General features: G+C 29.2%; 1 long non-coding RNA gene across 3 annotated transcripts; it reads right to left on the bottom strand.

The window, feature by feature from the left end:
• Positions 1-319: 319 nt before the first annotated feature.
• Positions 320-4,047, bottom strand: LOC107857257. 3 transcript variants are annotated; one of them, XR_001670811.2, is made up of 3 exons: positions 3,774-4,047; positions 2,152-2,218; positions 320-504 (listed from the first exon to the last, which is right to left on the bottom strand). It is a non-coding gene; the product is annotated as an uncharacterized LOC107857257 (long non-coding RNA). The 3 variants fall into 3 exon arrangements; XR_001670810.2 differs by having other exon boundaries at positions 320-490; XR_007053524.1 differs by lacking the exon at positions 320-504 and adding an exon at positions 561-881.
• Positions 4,048-14,567: the final 10,520 nt, after the last annotated feature.

The following is a 14,567-nucleotide window of genomic DNA, read 5'->3' as shown; positions in this document are numbered from 1 at the left end:
AAAAAAAATATTGTGGTGTTCTATAAATCCCACAATAAAATACTAGTTGTTTTTTTAAAAAATTATGTGGGGGTTTACAACTGCTACAATATAATATTAATGCTTAAAAAAATTATAATTAATGGCAGTTTAATTCCACCACAATATTTTTATTGCTTACTTTCTATTTGAATCTTATAATAAGAATGAATAACTTAAAAGAATAATTAGTCGCAGTCTGCAATATTTGGGATAAGTGATGCATTCAAAAATGCTACTTCTTGCTCCAGTATTGCAAGAAGTAGCATTTTTGAATGCATCACTTATCCCAAATGCATTTCGTGTTCTGCAAATAAGATACTTGCAGCTAAATCGTGGAATTCATTACCTACATGGATCCTCTATTCTGAACTTGTTTACAAATACTCAAGATCTATGCACATTTCGTAGAAAATATATGGTATCGCAGATAATACATCCTGACAGCATGCTTTGGTGCAGACTTCAAGACCTGCACACAATCCACTGAAGTTTTTTTTAAAAAAATAAAATAACTCAAATTTAAAATCAATGTGGTAAAAGCACATAAAGACTATTGATATATGTTTCTTGAATTCTTCATACCAGCATACGAGTGCATGTCAAATCCCCCATAAGTACTATCTTTTTAAAGGATCCAACATGAGTACGACAATATTTAGGAGAGTTTGATCAATATAGCTATTGATCTATTAAGCACCATAGCTCTCATAGTACCTTCATGTCTACTGGAAATAGAACTACTTGTAGGCAAACTCGCAAAAGTATGAAATGAAGCTAAATTGTGAAAATCATCTGCTACTTATGATTGGCCACCAGTAGACCTAAAAATGAAGCTATTCTGTAATATCTCTCTTGCAATTCTGCAGGAAAATAATATTTAAATGCTTATTAGTCACATCTATAGGCATCACCTGGACTGATGCGCTAACTGGTTCCTGTCCGAATCAGTAAAACTGGCCTGCAACAGCCTCATAAAATACGAAGAGGCTAAATCATTTATCTATTAATCTTACATACATCACCAATTTTTACTGACGTGTTATTTTCCAATCATTTTTAAGTATTTCTCTTGGAACTATATTTAAGATTTAGATTGACATTCAAGGTCACTTGTAAATATTTGTGTTGATATATAGCTGTGTTGTTTAAGCCACTTTGTCAAACAGACTATTTCACTGGGTATTTGCACCAGCATAAGCATTAAATAACAGGTAAGCTCCAACATCTTTACAATCAAGTTATGTCTTCTTTATGAAGTAGGCTGAATGACAGCCTGCGAAATAGGGTCTTAGATGTTCCAATGATAAGGAAAAACATACTTCGTGCAGTTAACTGTCAAAAAATACATCTTTCCAATGATATGAAAAAACATAGTTAAATGTCAAAGAACACATCTATGCTCAAATATCTCACTAGCACACAATTTAGAACATGCTGAGACCAAGTCACTAAGGAACTATTTGACATTCAAATAATGATAAGAAAACAAACATAACAACTTTAACTTTTGGATAGCTTGCTGCCAGTCACAGATTTAAGAACATATCCAAGAACATGTATCACAGCTTCGCCATTACCTTGATTTAAAAAACAATTACAAGAGCACGTATTACCATTAATTACGAAAGATAAATACTCTGTTCGAAGTTACGTGAAAGGATTCGTCATTATTAATCTATAATATTTGACACACTTCTGTAATTAACATTATCCTGTACAACTTTCACTTTTGCCAAGTAAATAAATTCAAACGGAGCTGTGGTCTTTTCTCAAACGCACTTCAACTATTACTTTAATATATTCTTTCACTTTTACCATTAAAATAATAATAATAAGCACGTCTCATTAGCTTATTCAAAAGCATGCCCTGTCAAACTTGTCAAATGAGGCGGGTTGACAGTAGAGGTGATAAAGATAAGGGGCAATATTCCTTGTTCTAGAAGCCAAAAAATTTTTTATATACAGTTGAGTAGCTTATCAAATTCATCAATGAAAAAAAAAAGTTGAATTTTCACATTTCAGAGCCATAAAAGGAATATTTTCTTTCCTTTTAATGATGAACTCAAATATTGCGTGCAGACAAAAAGAAAAGGTACTAATATCTCTATACCATCAAAAAGACATACTTACACCAAGTTTTTGGCTTCCTCATCACATTTCCTGCAAAGAACATCGTTGATGTGTCACCATGGTAACCCTGCATAACCAATCAAGCCAAGCTGAGAAACAGAGAAAAAATTGACTTTCAGGAGTAATATACTACATAATTAAACCACTTATGATTAATTAAATATCAGGTGAGACACAAAAGAGGAAGACTAAGAAGATAGTGCACCATAAAAAGCTCATCCTCCATACAATAAGATGTCATCAATGTCCTAAAGGAAATAAAACTGGCTTTTTTAACAGAAGGAAATATAATACATCTTTCTGATTTTCTTAATAATTTTGCAACAACAAAAACAACATATTCAATGTAGTCCCACCAAGTGGAGTTTGAGGAGGGTGAGTGTATACTGACCTTACCTCTACCTCATGTTGAGATAGAGAGGCTATTTCCGTTGCTTAATCATTTTGTAAGGGTAAAAATTCTTTAACTGATTTTTACACTGTATATTGTTTCATAAAACATTTACAACTTTATAAATTGAAGAAACGGCTTCCCAAATTTCTCTACTTACAAAGTGACTACCTTACACCGCTAAGAAAAGCCTACAACCATACCATCTTGTACTACCCATCACCAAAATCCCAACTGATCACACTTTCATCAACGCCCCTTACAGACATCTACTGAATATCCTCACCTTTGGCGACCTCCACTACAAAAATACTCAAGAGACCTCACCCTTCTGATCCCTCTACAATATAATGATTAAACGTCCATCACCATGACCTCAAGCATCCTTTCTACCCACGTATGTACTATGGGAACAAACTGGTATTTGGAGACTCAATTAGGAGATAGTAGTGGAGAGTATAAGGGCACTGGATACAGGGAAGAAGATGCTTGAAGGTGGCAACAGGGAGTTGAAAAAGTTATTATCTATGATATATGATCATGGTGTAAATGCTATCGTTTTTGTATAATAGCATAAGAGGGAGCAAGAAACCAAGATAACACAAATTCATTTCAAAGATTACAAGTGTTAGAATATGAGTGGGAACAGGAATAACATATGGCATCCTACTTGGGAAAAAACATTGTAATATAATGTCCTATTTGAAAAAGAATTAGAATGTAGTGTCTAGAAATAGGGTCTCATAATGTTAGTTACAACAATTCAATAATATTCTTCACCTATATTTCTCACAAGTACCAAGAGTTACAAATCTAGTGATTTAAATCCCAATCAGCAGACAGGAAAATCAACACTAGAAGATTACATCAAAGATGCCATTAGTGATGAAAAATACCCTGGTTCTTAAGAATAAGGATGAGGACATCTTGAAGAAACATGAGGACCCAAAAAATTACATCATATTTATAGCTACAAGAAGGCATCTCATACCATTTTCTCTCTATTGATGCATAACAAAACATTGGTTTAAACAAAAAAGTTGAAGTAATTAAGTGACACATAATGGTACTAATTAATTACAACAAACAACTTAGATTAAGATAAACGGTGACATCAATATTGACAATATCCCCATCTTGAATCATTAAATATCACAAAGCATAAAAATGTTAACCTGTTGCAACGTTAAATTCTTGGTTATAAAGGAAATAACTATTCAGTAGAACAAACCTCAAGTGGACGTGAATCTGGGATTCCGTGGCAAATGCACTCGTTAATTGATGAGCATATGCTCTTTGAAAATTCACCATAATCAATAGGTGATGGATAAAAAGTCCAATAAAAAAACAGAACGAATTAAAATCTTCTTCGGAGCGGGGGAGGGCGGGGGAGAGATGGGACAAAGATTATTTCAGCTTCAACTGAATTAGAAAAATCAATGGCGAAGGAAAAGGAAAAGGAAAATCGTGCCCTTTGGAGAAGGAAAAGGCGAGGGAAGAGGGAGATTTTGCCGCACATAATTTTTAGTCTAATTTACTAATTACCCTCCTAATGAATATTAAAATCTAGAAAGATGGTTTACACTTCTGTCTTTTACGACATCTTAATTCTTTTTCCTATTTTTCTCTTTTATTTTATTATGGAACTAACTTATTAATAAAAATATTGCTTCTTAAGCATAATCAATATATCTATTATAGCTATAATCTATAATCTATAATCTATATCTATATCTATAATATATTAAAAGTGTGAAGAACTTTTAGAAAAGTGATTTGAATTTTTTGTCCTTCATTAAAAGTCTCTGCAATAGATAAAATCGTCTATTCACATCATTAATTTATTATATAATTATATTTATAAAATTAATTCCTAAAATATATAAAACTAAGGATTCTTAAAATATATGATAAAATAAAATATAATATTTATAAACTACTAAATATATGGTAATCCCCCCTCCCCCCTTCCTTATATTTTTCATATTTCACGTAAACAATTATGATCCGAAAAGAAAAAAGCATAAAAACTAGCCTAAATAATTTGTTTAGTTAAACACATAATATATTACCATAAATAATTTAATAGCATAATTAATTGTTGTTTTTCTCAAAAGAAAATAACCCTTTTCCATATTTAAAGAATCCTTTTCTTAGAAGAAAAAAATTTGAACTTCTATAAATTGATTATTATTCCTTTCACATCAATGAAGAGATATTATTCTCCCAATATTATAGTTTTCGTTATATCAGTCATATGTAGATTTAATTTATTACAATTTATGTTTTTTATAATTTCTCTTTGTTATCATCGTTCAAGATTTCTTTGTTTATTGGTGATATAAAGAAAAATTAAACAATAAATATTTGTATTATTCTTCATCTTTCTTTCTTTTTTTTCTATTTGTGTTGTAGGAATATGCAGTTTCTTTTTTTCTTTTTATTTCAACGGAATAGGCAGTTTCTCAACAGTTTATAGTCAGGTATTTCAGTTATATTTTCTATAAATTTTGTACTGTTAGGCTATAACTTTATGATTTTTTTATGATTAATAATTAAAGAATCCTAAAATATATGATGAATAAATTTCTCTTTTTATCGTCATTCAAGTTTTTTTTTTTGTTTCTTGATGATGTAAATAAAAATCAAAGAATAAATATGTGTATTATTCTTCATCTTTCTCGATTTTTCTATTGATAATATATGCCTTTTTTTATTTTTTCTTTTTTTCTATTTGTGTTGCAGGAATATGTAATTTCTTAAAGGTTTATATCCAAATATTTTTTCAGTTATATTTCTATAATTTTTGTATGTTAGACTATGACTTTGTGATTTTCTATATAATTAATAATTAAAGAATCCTAAAATATATGTTAGTAGGAAATTAATAAATTTAGCTCAATAAAATAAAATTATTATTTTAATAATTTGTTTGTGCACAGAAAAAGGTATTACTAATTTCATAATGCATATTGTAAAATTAATTATAGTAGAACACACAAATTAAGAAAGAAAAGTAACATAGAGAAAGTCTTAAGTAGTAAAGTCTTAAATACAATGTTTATTTACCAAAAAAAAAAAAAGTTGTATCATAGTTACTTTAAAATATTTAGTCACGTCAAGAGTTTAGAATTAAGTGTTTAGATTTATTTGAAATAATATGTTAAATAAATTATGAAAGAAAAAAAAATTCATAGTTTGGTGATTTTTTTTGAAGAAAAAATATTTGAATTTGAATTTTTATAAATTGAAAATCATTCCTTTTTGCAACAATATGACAGGAAACAAAAATAGGTTAAAGTGATTTTGACAAATTACTTCTTGAAGAATAAAGAATGAGAAAAGATGTAGTGATGAGTTATTATATTTTCTTTTATGTATAGTTTTTATCTTAAAAGTTTTATGCTATTTTTATAACAAGTTGTTTACATAATACTCTAACGTACACACATAATTTATTTTTTTACAAAAATTTATTATTAATTAAAGCGAGACACACGTGCAAAGTACGTATGTTTGACTAGTATTCTCTAAAAATATGGAAACCAATGAAAAAGATATCCAAACAAATAATAAAGTAAAATAAAGAATAAACTAACAAAATTTGTTAAAATAATTCTTTTGATATTTAAGTTGCAAAATATCATAAATTAGATAAAATTATAAAATTTTAAAATTACTAATTATTTAATCTAAAATATGATTATTAGGTCAGTAAGTCAAATTTATTTGAATGAGGTTACAAGCAATATAATTAATTCAAATGAGTTAATTATTTTTTGATAATATAAATGAGCAATAACACATAATTATTTTTTGATAATATAAATGAACGATAACACAATAACTAAATGTGTGATAATTAAGTAAATAATTATCGAAATACTACATACACGCATAAAGATTATCTTGTTGGTTCTCCTAGATTGGATGATGAATATTGTTGAGGAGCATAGATGAAAAATTAGATAGTACAATTGTGGAAAAGTGGGGACATTATAGGATATTTAAAAATAAATTCTTTTCGAAACTCCACTTATTTTAGTCGTGCATGACTAAATAGATCGTGAGAGTTCATGACATTATCTAATAAAAAAGATTTACTTTGGATCTCAAAACATGGTCGTTATCTAAGTTACCCCACCTCCACCCCCACCCCCGCCCCCTTCCCTAGTCTTTTTTTAGATAAACAATTTTAGATATCTGAAATTGGAGTTAAGAAGGCACATCCGATTATTAACTCTTGAAAAAATTGATTATTCGTAGCTTAATTGACATTAATCAATTCAACGTTTCACTCTGGTTATTTTCATCAAGTTTTCATATATGTTAAATCTATTTAAAAGTGTACTTAGAAGGTTAGGTAAATCAAACAATGTCCATATTGACATAAAAATACTCGAATCAAAGAGTAAGACTCGAGCTCCAAGGTATAAATCAAAAATTCATTGTATGGATGAGTTACTTATCTAACCAATTGGATCAAGAAGATTCTCCGATAAATGATTGAGATATAGCGAGTGTCAATTAGTATTCATTATTGGGATCCAAACTATGCTTTTTTTGCTATTGAAACTCTAACTTGAATCTCGATGTAATTTTTGGGATACCTATGTTTCAGATATTGAATATTTTACTCATTTAGTCCTTTCAAGTGTTAAAAAATTATTATGAATCACGGTTGATTTTAAAAAGGTGCAAAATAGAATCTAAAATTTAATATCACAAAATTGTTAATTGCTCTGCCAAATTATTATCTTATACAATCATAATAGATTATATAAAAGGGCAGCCCGGTGCACTAAAGCTACCGCTATGTGCGGTGTTCGGGGCATAAAATAAAAAATAAGTCATAGTTACAAGCCGTCGATAATCTTTAAAATAATTACCACTTGCAAGTAAGAATTGAATTAAGTAGCTAAATATATATTTATGTTGTACTTGTACATTTGTATATCTCGGGGCTCATATCTCAATCTCTAATTTTTTCTTTTGGGGTGAGGTGGGTGTGGGGGATGTGACAGAGGATTTTCTCTAATTTCGGGGCTTATATAAAAAACTCTAAAAATTTATATTTGCATACAAAGTAAATTTTGGGAATCATTCAAATCTCTAAGTGAATTTGTATTCATATATATGTAATACAATCTCTAATTTGTATATTTAGCTAGTAAAGTATAGTTATATCTTGTAATTAGGCAAACTTTTGCTATGTCGCCTCATTTTTTGCCTAAATATTAGCTATGTCTGAAATTTTTTCTATATAAAATGTGCATTTTATGACGATTTGAAATTATATAAGCCAGCCGTTATCAAGCGCACACATTTTATTGTGAGTTTTTTGAAAAAGTCTACTATTACTCATAGCGAAAGGAATTATGGTGGCATTAAAACACGTCATTTAAGCTCATTATGATGATTATAAATGACTTGTTTACTTAAATGAAATCATGGAGATCGTTCATTATAGTGCAATTATAAAAACCTGCATAAGAAAATTACCAAAAATGGAATAATTTTGAGGAGGTTGAAGCACACACCATAAATTGAATCTATAGTGGGGGTTTTTACAACCTCCACAATTAAACTGCCACAGAAAAAAATTATTTTACGGGAGTTGACACAAATGCCACAAATTGAATGTGTAGTGGGAGTTTCTTATGACCCCTATAAATAAACCGTCATAATTTAACAGTTTTTTTTGTAGTGTGTCCACATGCTTTATAAAGGTGATTTTATACATGCAAAAATTAATTGGGTTAAGTGGACACATGGTCACTATCTTGTTTTGTTCCTACCGTTGTTGTTTTCAAGTAATGGATGTTGTTTACTATTGTATGTCATCTTGATTATGCGAGATTCAAATTCGAGGACGAATTATTTTCAAGAAGAGGGAAATGATAGCATCTAGGCTGGTCCACTTGTATTATTTTATTAGGAGAGAAATTTTATTATTATTTTTACATGCTTTTCTAGTCCTAGTAGGATTTTATTTATTATTTCCATAATAGTAGATCCTAATCTCATGCTATTTGGGATAATTTTTTCCTTGTATAAAGGTAGATTCCAATCTCATACTATTTGGGATAAGTTTTTTTCCCCTATATATAGGGATGAATTTTGTTATTTTCAATGAGATAATATTATTATTAATTGAGAGTTTCTCTTATTTACATCTTTGTGTGTGGCTACTTGGGATTTATCTTGCAACCTTATAAGAATAATTCTTTAGGAGGTAGGATTAGTTCTTAACTTGATATCTTTGGTTTCTATTAAAGTTAAATAAAGAAGGTGATTAGTCTTATACTAATTGTTGTCTTTAATTTCTTCAAAATAGGGGGTCTAGATCACCTTTGGATCTAAGTTCTTGAATTAACTCTATTGGTATCATAATTAGTTTAATCCACTAATTTTGAATACTAAGATCAATTAAAGTTCTTAGCACTTCATCTCGAAATTGGGAATTTATTCTCAAATTTCATCTATCTTTAATTTCTTGTCTTTAATCTTAGTATTTTTTCTTTCGCATTATTTTCTTGTTTATTAACATAACCCGATTCTTATCAGCATCCCTTCTCTCTAAGTTACAAGGTCATTTTGCCGAGTTTCATCAACGTGATTTTCTCAAGATGCGTCAATTTGTTTGCGGTGGAAAAAAGTGAATTTTATATATATATATATATATATATATATATATATATAATATTAAAAGTGTGAAGACCTTTAGCAAAGTGATTTGAACTTTTTGTCCTTCATTAAAATACCCTCCTTTAGACAAAACTGTCTTTTCACTATTTTCTTCAATTTATTATTTAATTATTTTTATTATATTAACTAGACTCCTAAAATGTATGAGACTCCTAAAAAAAGGTAATAAATGCTCCTATAAACGTATGAAAAGAAAAAGAAGAAAGAAAAGAAGAATCTATATAAAACTCTAATTCGTATGGTTTTAGTTTGTAATTCTGGTAAATAATTTGTGAATCAATTAATACTTTCCTTTGACTGATCAATTAGAAAAATACTCATAAATAGGATAGAAAAATACTTCTAAAATAGGACTTTATTAAGAAAATACTTTTATAAATATTGAAATGCACGTTAAACTAGAGAAGAAATTGGTTTAATTATTAGGAAAAAACACTTATTTTTTAACCCTCAACTTTATATCTTCTTTGTTTTCACTCAAGTCATTTTTTAGGGTCAAAATTTTCGCTCAGACAAGAATTATTTTCATCAAAACTGAAACTTTGTAATCACTATTGTATTATTTTGTTGTAATTTACAGATCGTAGATAAATTTGCAGGTGGTCGATGAATGTCGATCGGCTTTGAAGAATTCTTTTAGGTAAAGGTTAGGTTTAGTAGTATTATTTTTATATCTCTGTTTTGAGGATTTTTTTTTGTGTAAAGGTAAAGTTTAGTTATATTATTTTGATATCTCTATTATCATATTATTTTGTTATAGTTTATAGGTGGTAAATGAGTGTTAGATGACTTTGAGAAATTTTTTGTGTAAAGGTTAGATTTAATTATATTGGTTTGATGCCTCTATCATCATATCGTTTTGTTGCAGTTTACATGTGGTAGATGAATGTCGATCGACTTTGACAAATTTTTTTGGTAAAGGTTAGATTTAATTAAATAAACTCTCCAAAAGATGTTGAATTTAATTATTGTATACATCTTTATTATTTAAAAAAATATTCTATTTAGTGTAACACTTGAACTCAATAAAATGAAGTACACGCGCGAGGCGCGTATTCCTAAACTAGTATATATATATATATATATATATATATATATATATATATATATATAATATATCAATTTGTTAGCTAACTATTTTCATAGTGTATGAGACAAATGTATACATTTTGAATAGGATCGTATTCTATGGTTACGATTCTACCATCTATCTCATCTTTATTATAAAATCAATTTTACGTTATATAAGCTTATGACCCCCCACCACCACCACCAATGCCGTGCAATAATTTATTCCTCTAGAATTATGACTTTACCACAACAATATATTGCTTATAGATCTAATCATAAGAAATTGACCGAAGCAAGATATATTGGATGCCAATCAGAGGCCGGAATTTCATCACCGAAACTTAAAATTATATATCGCACTAGTCGAACACACGACCTATATATAGCAATTTTATTCTCTTTGTTGGTATAATAAAAGTTTCTTCATACTTAATTTTCTAATAAAGGAAATTCAACGAACACCAGGATCACATAATAAAGGGCAGTCCGGTGCACTAAAGCTACTGTTATGCACGGTGTCCGGGAAAGAGGCCCACCACAAAGATGTATCGTACGCAGCCTTACCTTGCATTTCTGCCAGAGGCTGTTTCCAAGGTTTGAATCCGTGACCTCCTAATCACATGACAGCAACTTTACCAGTTATTCCAGGATCACATAATATGGTCTCTTAATCAGGATTATACAAACTGCCTTGCATTCTATATTCTTTATTATTTTAAATTTTTGAGAAAAACTTTGCGTGTGTCTATTTGTAGGTAAAAGTTCTTTTTTCTCTTGCTACTCTAAATTTATGTGAGAAGATGTTTGACTAGGTATGGAGTTTAAGATAATTCTTTTTTTTTTTAAAAAAAAAAAAGACCATTTATTTTAGAAATAATGGAGTCTCCTTTTTAGAAATAATATAAAAAGGAAAACTTTTTCTTCAAGGAAGCCCTAATCTAATTTCTACTTAGCGTTTAATTAATTTTTACATGCACCTAATCATGTATTATCCCAAAATTACACAGATTATGCTTTGTTAACCCATTATATAAACCTCTTCACATCAAGCAGTAGCTTCAACTTCTATTATCTGTTTTTACACATACACAATAAAACAAATTAAATACATACAGAATGGCTTCATTCAACAATTTCGTGTTCCTCAGAATTATTTGAAAACGCTGAGGTCTGAGCCATGGGAGATTATGGCGGGTTCGGATGAGAAAACATGTTACTTTCTTTCATGATTGAAGAGATTTAAGAATTCAACCAAAAAATTCAAAAGAACAGTTGGGAATGGGACTTGGAGAGGCCAAACAAGAGGCGATCCAATTAAATAAATGGCTGATGAAAGAATACTTTTTGCCAGATGAGCACTATAAGAAAAGCAACAACAAAGATATAGTTGTTTTTTACAAAATCAAAGAGATGAGAAAAAGAATTAATTGATTATCTCTTAGGGAGTATTGATGACAATCATTAAGTAACTAGAAACAACGACGACAGTCAATTAATGGTCTTCCATTGTTAGTTATAACTGTTGGGTTGAGGTGGAACGCTCCCTGTCATAGACGATTTCAATCTCATTATTAGTCAAAGAGTACTTGAACAATAATGTTTTTATCGTGTTATAAAAAATTTGAACTGTTAAAATAGACGGCGAGTGTGCCTGATCAAATATGTAGGAATGAGGTTCAAGTCCACGGGCCTGTAAGGATGCCTCAGTTACATAATACATCAATCATATTGACAAAGGACTTATCTCTTCATGATCTTCTCTTGAAATACCAAAAGAACTTTTGTCGCTTCCTCCTCAAAGGGGTAGAGAACTTGTCGTTGTCTAGGCTGTGCTACCAAAAGCTATGAAAAAGTTGAAATTTTTAATTAAGAATGGAGGATCTACTTACAACTTCACAAAAAAAAACGTTACAGCTCCACCAACTTTTGGTAATGATGAAGCGTATAATATTTAATTTCTCACACTATATACATACGTACTTATTTTCAAGTATACTTTTGCATTTAGGAATGGTACTTGCACTTTCTTTTCCCTCGGTGTCAATATCTACATTGGAATTCAATTAATTCAAATTTGCATTAAAAAATCCCACTTGAGAAGATAAAATGCTCCTTACTAAAACAAAATCCATTTCCAAAACTCTGAACTTAAAACTTATGATTGATATTGATACAGAGTACTTATTATCCAATTCACTTCTCTTCTTATTCACTACTATACTACGTGTTACAACTAGAATCTTCTTTAATTTAGTAGCTGCGTATGGAGTATTTTGGAGTAGTGTTTAATACAGATTCTAACCATTCGAGACAACACTAACACGTAAAATACCCTCAACTCTGCTATAATTAATCAATTAAGAATCATTTGTTACTCGTTAGAGTTATTATACAGATATTAATAATACATGAATTAATATTATATTTCTATCATAGTCATTCGTCAGATAGCAATAATATTCCAGCTAAATTTGTTCCATACAGTTCCATAATTCCATTGCAATTTTAAATAAATAAGATATGAGTACGTACATGATGTTAGATAATATTATTGGCAAAGAGTAGAGCTCTTGATGCATGTATCTTTTAATGTAATATTTTTATTAGTCAAATTTAACTCTTCCAAGATGGATAATGTTTATGACATCAGTTCAAGTTAAATATTCCCTCCATTTCAATTGGGTGATTGTATCTCCAAATCTTGTATAGATTGTGTTGTATTAAGGTCAGGTGAAGCACCCGTCTATCACTTTTAGCGTATAAAACACCACTCAGAATATAATGTTCTCTCGTCAATTGAATAAAAAAATTAAATTTTTTTTTTCCATATTAATTTGTTTGTTTGGTTGGTTGGCTTGACATAGAGTTAAAGAAAATAAAGAAGATTTTTGAATCTTCGTCTTAAACTAAACATATGTAGAATGTACCAAATGTTCTTTAATTTTGTGATCTTGCAATGTCATGTAAAAAGTTGAAATTAAAAAATTATCAAAAAGAAAAGTGACATTAGTTTTAAAATAGATTAAAAAAAAAAAAAAAGAGCAATATTCTTATTTATTTTATCTCTGACTTCTCCAGTCATACACATGGAGATTTTTTTATTTTTTATTTCATGTAAATATGTCAACGCATCGGCCACTTCCTATAAATAGATAGATTGTATAGCCATCCTAATACCAGAATTACTTAAGCATATGTATACTTATATGTATATTGTACTCACCTTGATCAAACATATTTCAAAGCTAGTTAAAATCATAAGATTCATACATTATAAGAAGAAATTTTTGTCCATGGATAATAATAAAGTTTATATGATCTGATGGAAATCAGGAAAAATTGTTGATCCCAGGTTGTTGGAACTATTAGAATCATTCAGAAAACCTATGTATAAGAAATGATTTTTTCAAAAAAATATTTTCTGAAAATATTTATGAAGACTTTGTGCAAGTGTTCAAGAAATTTGGTGATGAGACCTTATGAAAAAATAATAACAAGAAGTTGGCAAAAGTTGCTACTATACAAAGAAGTTTGAGACTTGGGAATATTAATATTTCAAGAGAATTTAGTGGAGATGGTTAATTATCAGAGCCCAGGATTGTACATTTCATAGTTAGAACTCCACCTGCCTTGGTAATTGGACCAAATGGTGATCGTCGTCTAACTAATGAAGGTGAAAAAAATAGCTAATTTTAAAAATTTTACAGTATCACAATTAAAGTTTATAATTTAGTGATACTGATGAAAGTCCATACAAATAACTAATCATGGGCAAACTCAACTTCCAGAACATCTTTTCTGTTCTATAGTTCACTAATCACCCTGTGTACTATGAAAACGATTAAATAAAGAAACGCTCTCTATATCTCTATTTTCTTATTGTATAAAACCAATAAAGTATGTAGTACTAGTATATAGGTCATATGTTGTATTGTATGTATAATGCATACATACTGTATCTCGTATATACATATTTGATAGTATAATGTATACATTACTCAGACATTATATACATGTGTAAACTAAGTGGCAAAAATATATTTCACTGTAACTTTTGCTGATACATCTCCATACCCTAATAATGCCATAATGACTTGAGATTAGATGGGCTCTCATATATGTTGTTGGGTTAATACAATCCAATAACATAAAACATTATTCACTTTAGTCAAATTTGTATAGTTTTCTCAAACAATCTCACGTTATTAAGAGCAGCACATCTTATACATGACTCTTTTTTTGTTTT

This window comes from Capsicum annuum, chromosome 1, assembly GCF_002878395.1.
Source record: "Capsicum annuum cultivar UCD-10X-F1 chromosome 1, UCD10Xv1.1, whole genome shotgun sequence".
Taxonomy (NCBI): domain Eukaryota; kingdom Viridiplantae; phylum Streptophyta; class Magnoliopsida; order Solanales; family Solanaceae; genus Capsicum; species Capsicum annuum.
Note: the sequence above shows the minus strand (reverse complement) of the source record. Positions and strands in the feature narration are given on the sequence as shown.